Source organism: Triticum dicoccoides, chromosome 7A (genome assembly GCF_002162155.2).
Source record: "Triticum dicoccoides isolate Atlit2015 ecotype Zavitan chromosome 7A, WEW_v2.0, whole genome shotgun sequence".
In the NCBI taxonomy this organism is placed as follows: Eukaryota; Viridiplantae; Streptophyta; class Magnoliopsida; order Poales; family Poaceae; genus Triticum; species Triticum dicoccoides.
In genome coordinates, this window is record NC_041392.1 from 143,910,417 (window position 1) to 143,917,817 (window position 7,401).

Consider the following 7,401-nt stretch of genomic DNA (forward strand, 5'->3'; position numbering starts at 1 on the left):
GGAGGGGGGTGGCCGGTTGGGCCTGCGCCCGAATGGGCCGGCCAACGAGGCCAGTAGGCCGTGGGAGGGGGTTCCCTTTTTTTGTTTTGTTAGTTTCTTTCTTTTATTTATTTTCCTTTTCTGTTTTTATTTATTTTAAAATACTTAGGCAGTTTATAAAATTGTGTTTATTACACCATATTGACTTATGTAAAATATGGCATCTCCCGAACACTTTTGTTTTAAATTTTGAAAAACTTTTATTGTTTGCTTTGATTTTGAAATTTGAATTCGAACGGGATTGAATCATCGCGAGGTTTACAACAGTAAGAGTGGTGATGAGGCATCATTAGCAGAGGTTACTGTAGCTTGATTATCCGGGCGTCACAGCACCACTGGAGATGTGGCCTCTCTAGCCGCCGCCGTAGGAGATGGAACCGGGGCCACCAGACCCAGACGGCCTCCCCAATGGCCGGCCGTCGTCGGTGTCGTCGGCGCCAGGATAGGAGGAGAAGAAATCGAGGCCACCTGCCCCGGACTCCCCCCTAGGCACTGTTGGAAATATGCCCTAGAGGCAATAATAAATTGGTTATTATTATATTTCCTTGTTCATGATAATCGTTTATTATCCATGCTAGAATTGTATTGATAGGAAACTCAGATACATGTGTGGATACATAGACAACACCATGTCCCTAGTAAGCCTCTAGCTGACTAGCTCGTTGATCAATAGATGGTTATGGTTTCCTGACCATGGACATTGGATGTCGTTGATAACGGGATCACATCATTAGGAGAATGATGTGATGGACAAGACCCAATCCTAAGCCTAGCACAAAGATCGTGTAGTTCGTATGCTAAAGCTTTTCTAATGTCAAGTATCATTTCCTTAGACCATGAGATTGTGCAACTCCCGGATACCGTAGGAGTGCTTTGGGTGTGCCAAACGTCACAACGTAACTGGGTGGCTATAAAGGTTCACTACAGGTATCTCCGAAAGTGTCTGTTGGGTTGGAACGAATCAAGACTGGGATTTGTCACTCCATGTAACGGAGAGGTATCTCTGGGCCCACTCGGTAGGACATCATCATAACGTGCACAATGTGACCAAGGAGTTGATCACGGGATGATGTGTTACGGAACGAGTAAAGAGACTTGCCAGTAACGAGATTGAACAAGGTATCGGGATACCGACGATCGAATCTCGGGCAAGTATCATACCGCTAGACAAAGGAAATTGTATACGAGATTGATTAAGTCCTTGACATCGTGGTTCATCCGATGAGATCATCGTGGAACATGTGGGAGACAACATGGGTATCCAGATCCCGCTGTTGGTTATTGGCCGGAGAGGTGTCTCGGTCATGTCTGCATGGTTCCCGAACCCGTAGGGTCTACACACTTAAGGTTCGATGATGCTAGGGTTATAGGGAAAGTATGTATGCGGTTACCGAATTTTGTTTTCGAGTCCTGGATGAGATCCCGGACATCACGAGGATTTCCGGAATGGTCCGGAGGTAAAGATTTATATATGGGAAGTCCTGTTTTGGTCACCGGAAAAGTTTCGGGTGCTATCGGTAACATACCGGGACCACCGGGAGGGTCCCGGGGGTCCACCAGGTGGGGCTACCTGCCCCAGAGGGCTGCGTGGGCCAAGTGTGAGAGGGGACCAGCCCCAGGTGGGCTGGTGCACCCCCCACCAGGGCCCAAGGCGAAGAGAGAAGGGAAAAGGGGGAAACCGTAGGCTCAGATGGGCCTAAGGCCCACCTAGTGGTGCGCCCCCCCTCTCTCCCCCCTTGCCCCCCCCTAGATGGGATCTAGGGCTGGCCGCCACCCCTAGGGGTGGAAACCTAGGTGGGGGCGCAGCCCCTCCCCTCCCCCTATATATACTTGAGGTATGGGGCTGCCCAACACGTGTGATTTGCTCTCTCTGTTGGGGCATCCCTACCTCTCTCCCTCCTCGTCTCTCGTAGTGCTTGGCGAAGCCCTGCTGGAGTCCCGCGCTCCTCCACCACCACCACGCCGTCGTGCTACTGCTGGATGGAGTCTTCCCCAACCTCTCCTTCTCCCCTTGCTGGATCAAGGCGTAGGAGACGTCACCGGGCTGTACGTGTGTTGAACACGGAGGTGCCATCTGTTCGGCACTAGGATCATCGGTGATTTGGATCACGACGAGTACGACTCCATCAACCCCGTTCACTTGAACGCTTCCGCTTAGCGATCTACAAGGGTATGTAGATGCACTCTCCTTCCCCTCGTTGCTAGATTACTCCATAGATTGATCTTGGTGATGCGTAGAAATTTTTGAATTTTTGCTACGTTCCCCAACAGGCACATCCTCCGAAGCAGACGACATCTCCCGGCACGTGACCACTGGGGGCACGGGGGAGAGCGAAACCACCTGAGGCTCCACCACCCCTCCCCCCTCCAAGGTCGTCGCCGAGTGTGTCCTCACTAAACCTCCCACCACGGGACTATCAACATCATCAAAATCTAGCACCGGGAGCGAGCACTCAAAAACATCATTAGAATCCACCCGGTCACTCCAAAGTCTAGGAGGGGCAGACGCTGGCTCAAAGGAACCAAACCGCAAAGTACTCATCGGCACCGACAGAGATGGGGCCGGCTCTACCCCGGGCCCATCCCCGGGCAACTGAGCAACATGTCCCGGTCCGTTGGACCTCTCTCATCCAGCCTCATCAGTCGGTTCCTCACTAGCACCCGCGTTGTCGTCACCCTTGTGCATATCCACATCAGCCCCATTAACCGCCTCAGCAAACAACTCTGTATCCTCAAACTGAATCTCAAGAGGAAACACCTCTCCCCTATAAGTCCAGTTGACCACATCCGGGATGAACTCAATGTCCAAAACACTCACTAGAAGTCGGGCCACCCCATGGGCGCAGGTGAATGCCATATCCACTTTCTCAGTTTTGCCAACCATAATACCCAGACTAGCCACAACTCGAGAATCCGTCAAAGACTCAGAGGGAGCCCCGGAAAACCGCAGCCATACCTGAGTGAGGGGCTTTCCCTTAGGCTCCACTTTCTTCCACTCATGAAACTCTAGAATGCATTTAGTGCCAGGGACCTTGCACAACCCAAAGCTCAGCAACCGCTTCAAATCCTCCACCGTTGGGAAGTCAACCCTGAACACATTGTCCTCGATATGGATAAGCTCCCACTGAAAATCACCTGGAGCCAGTTCCTGAAGTCTCTGCATAATCTGAGCCTCAGAAACCGCTCCCTGGGTAGCTTTCACAATTCCAGTAGTCAAGCTCTGCGTCTCTACCGGAATCTCTCTCGTAGTCGGGGACTCAAAGAACATCAGCTCAGCACAATATACTCCATACATTGTAAGAGCCGGAGCCTGATCACGCAGAAGCGGGCAATCCCCCGCGGCATGGGCTAGTTTACCACACGTATCACACAACTCTGCCACGCACTCAGCAATGAAGTGACCCTTCTCACCACATCGATAGCATAACATCTTCTCCTTACGCGCCCACTTGGACGCCCTCTCAGACTCAGTCCCGTCGCCTGCGTCAGCTGAAACACCAGTCCCAGGAACTTCCGCGTTGGCCAAAGCCGTCACTACCTCCATCGCCTGGCTAGGCAGTGCGGTCGCCTGAATGGGATCGGCTGCCACATCAGTAGCATGATGGTCCACAACGGCCGGTGGCGGATGCTGTCTGCGGTATCGACCACGACCACCCCCACGACCACCACGGTGACCACGGTAGTCACCTCTCTTCCGCTAGTCCAGTCCTGAAGCTCCCTCGACAAAACCGCCCAAAGGGCCTAGAAACGGCCTCTCAGCGGAACCATCACTCTGCCAAGCATAACCACGGCCACCTCCCGTAGATGATGATCCACGGTGTTGACTATCCCCATAAGCATCATAGCCATCGTCCCCCCACTGTCCTCGGGGCGGATCATTAGACTCTCCAGCCACCACGTTCTGTCTCGTCTGCGTTGGGCCCGAGCGCTTTTGCGTTGGCCTCGCGACATAGTGAGGCGGCGGCGCGACACGAGGCTGCACGCTGGCAGAGGTGGCCTGGACAACCGGCCGTGGGCCATTGGCTTGGACAACCGGCCGAGGGCCATTATGCACCGGCGGCCTCGGCAGAGCAGCTCCATGCCCCACAACCGTAGAGGTCGGTGGCCTCGGCGGAGCAGCGCCGCGCCCCACAGCCGAAGGTACCGCCGAAGCCGCCGCCGGCGGTGGCCGTAGTCCCAGAGCGCCACGACCGGCAGCCGGAATCGCGCCCGCCGCCAGCGCCGGTCGCAGGCCGGGCGGGATGCCACGCCCTGCAGTGGCCGCAGGTCGCACCCCGGGCGACGCGCCACGCCCTGCCGGCAGGACCGGCCGCTGCCCTAGCGGACCACCACCACGTCCAGCCAGTGTCGCCCCGGCCCCCACATTGTTCTTCGGATCGGCGGAAGAAGCACTCCCCCGCCCAGCCATGGCGAGAGGAGGAATACGGGTTGCACGGCCAGGTCCGCAGCGAGGAAAACCAGGCACCACCGTGCGTTTGGCAACCCTAGGCGGCGGCAGGATAGATCGATCACGACGATCTTCGACCCTGCATGGCGCGATATGCAATGGAGGCGCGTCCAGGCTCTCCTGGGCCACATACCCAGTCGAAGCCGGTCCACAAAGCCCCTCGTCAGCTCCCCCATGTTGGGCCTCATACCCATGCACGGGCTCACAGCCGACCCGCTCATCGACAACCCCTTCATGGCCCAAGAGGAAATTCAAACGAGCAGCCCTAGCCGCCCGGATCTCAGCCGCCGTTTGGCTCTCCAGCGCTGGCTCCGATCTCCCCTTCCTCTTCTTTTTCTTACGGACAACCCGAGTCCAAGCATCTCGCGGGAAAAATCTAACAAAGTTAGGGGTTGGATGCATACCTTAGGTAGAGGCCCTTTTCAAGGCCGGATCGCCGTCGCCGCCGTCCTCCGGTGAATGATTCGGCGAACAACCTCCACCCTATCCTCTGAACGCAGCCCGATCCGCGCCGGATCATCGCCCGACACAATATCATCGACCAACGCGGCCACCTCTTCCTCCGAGTATCCAGGGCTGAAGGCCTCGCAAATCACGTCGGATGGCATCGGTGAGTGATCAGCCGGCGATCTGCCGGCGGGATCCCCGTCGTCGTCCTCCTCGTCTTCCGAGCCCACGAGAACCCAGAAACGCCCCCCTACACGCCTCGTAGAAGGGTCCGCAAGCACCGGTGGCCGGCTCGCGGCGTTCGCCGCGGGCGCCTCCCGAGTCGCCTCAGTCCCCATCTTACCCGTCGTAGTCAATGCCGATGATCAACTATTTCCCATCTTAATTAATGAATAAACTATTTCCCAAACCCAAACTATATGGAAAAATCAACCTCAAAAGTATTCCCATACACATATGCTTTTGATATAAACATTGATTTTTTTGAAAGATATATATGCATTCTCACTCGCTATACAAACTCTAGACCTAGAAAAATAGTATCATTAGAATAACAATCAAGAGAACAATTAGTCTCATAATACAAAATTGTTTTAGCTTCAAAAACGATCTTACATTGTGGGGCGAAGGGAGTATAATTTTGATGACATATTACTCATATTTTGTTGATAAATTAATGAATTTTTTATTAAAGCAAGTGCGCGACTTATAAACCAAGTTAGAGGAAGTAGACATATTCCTCAGCATTATTAACGAGGTGTTACTGACAAGGCATCTCTTCCTGTGTGTTTTTCAAGCAGCATTCAATCTTGAGCCAGATACACTATTAGAGAGATCCTCAAATTGGATTGGGCAAAAAAGGATAGCACTACGTCAATACTACATGGCCAGATATGGGCTGTGTGTTGCACCACCGAAGATGGCTTTGTGTTAGATGGTGGGGTTATCCTTGCGCCGGTGGTGGTCAGGTGCGCTCCTTGGGCTAAGTCATGCAATCGTGGAAACATGGGGCGTATGCCGATCGTCTAGGATTGTTCTTGGCTCAGTAAGCCGTGATAAACATAATGGCTTGACCAACCAATATATATGGGCATCGCTAGAAAAAAAATCATCCTCCATAAGTATCACAGTTTGCTTGGTGTGGCATGATCTCCTGTCTAGTAGCTTAGACTTCATTCCGATTAGTGTTTCAAGAGTACAATATGACCTTGACAATCCACATTGGTGCGATTAGGGGTTTGGTTGGTGGTGCCTATGGTGGCCAGTGACACTGACACCGATGTAGATGCAAAACTATAAACCTCTAGGATAAGAATATCATCATCCTTGAATCAGATCAGAAGCGCATGGCACCAGATCCCTTCATGGCGCACGTGAGAAACCCTATTCTCGTTGTTCCAAGTAGATGGCAAGCGGAGCACCATTGATGGTTTGCCAAGAAGAGATGCTGAAATCAAAATGATGGTTTGCTTTGGCCCAATTCAGATATTTTGGAGCCATGCATGCAAGTGCAGCAACGAACAGTGCACTACCCACTCAATGATCAACGACGCACAGCTAGCTTCCTTCCATGATCCAATTATCCTCATGGACCATGATCCAATTCAGATATCTCATCACTAGTGCGGAGGAATCTTTTTGTTTATTCATATTTTGGAAGCGAGAGGGATCTTTTCACTGGCATGACATGAATATATACATTACGATGATTCTTAGAATATACATGGTCCCAAAGAATCAACTATTGGCACATGATCTGTGATAGAAGAATCAAACATTTTTAAGCAATGTCTCTCTGTGCTAAACTGTTGAGAGAAGTGCCTAGGAAATGGGACAGCGCAGTAGTGTGCCAGGGTGGCTCGTTGAGATGCAGAACCACTTCCCAGGGAAGAGATCAAGAGAACACCGTTCGTTATGGAGGCTGGGAAAACAAATGGACACGAATATGAATAGAGTTGAGCGCGAACAAATGGAGCCTTAGTAACTTATGCTACACAAAATATATGGACCGTTCGGTTTGCACCGCCAGATTTTCAATTACATGCCCCCTTGTGTGATAAAACTTCCGAGTCTCTGACTGACATTAAATATGTTTTCCACACTAATCCTATACCCCCTTCGTTTTTTTTTTACTTTGCATATAAGATTTGTTTGAAGACAAACTACGCAAAGTTTGATCAAATTTATATTAAAAAATAATCAAGACCTACAATACTAAAGTTATATAATGCGAAAGTTAATTTCACGATGCATCTAATAATATTGATTTCATATTGTGGATGTTGATATTTTTTCTATAAAGTTGATCAAACTTTACAAAGAATGACTTCATACAAATTTTATATGCAGGCTAAAAACAAAAGGACGGAATCTGCTATATGTAAATAGGTGGTGGTGCCCATTAACTTATTTCTCTCAATATACACAGTACAACATGTCACCTCAACATGCAACCATATATGGGAAAG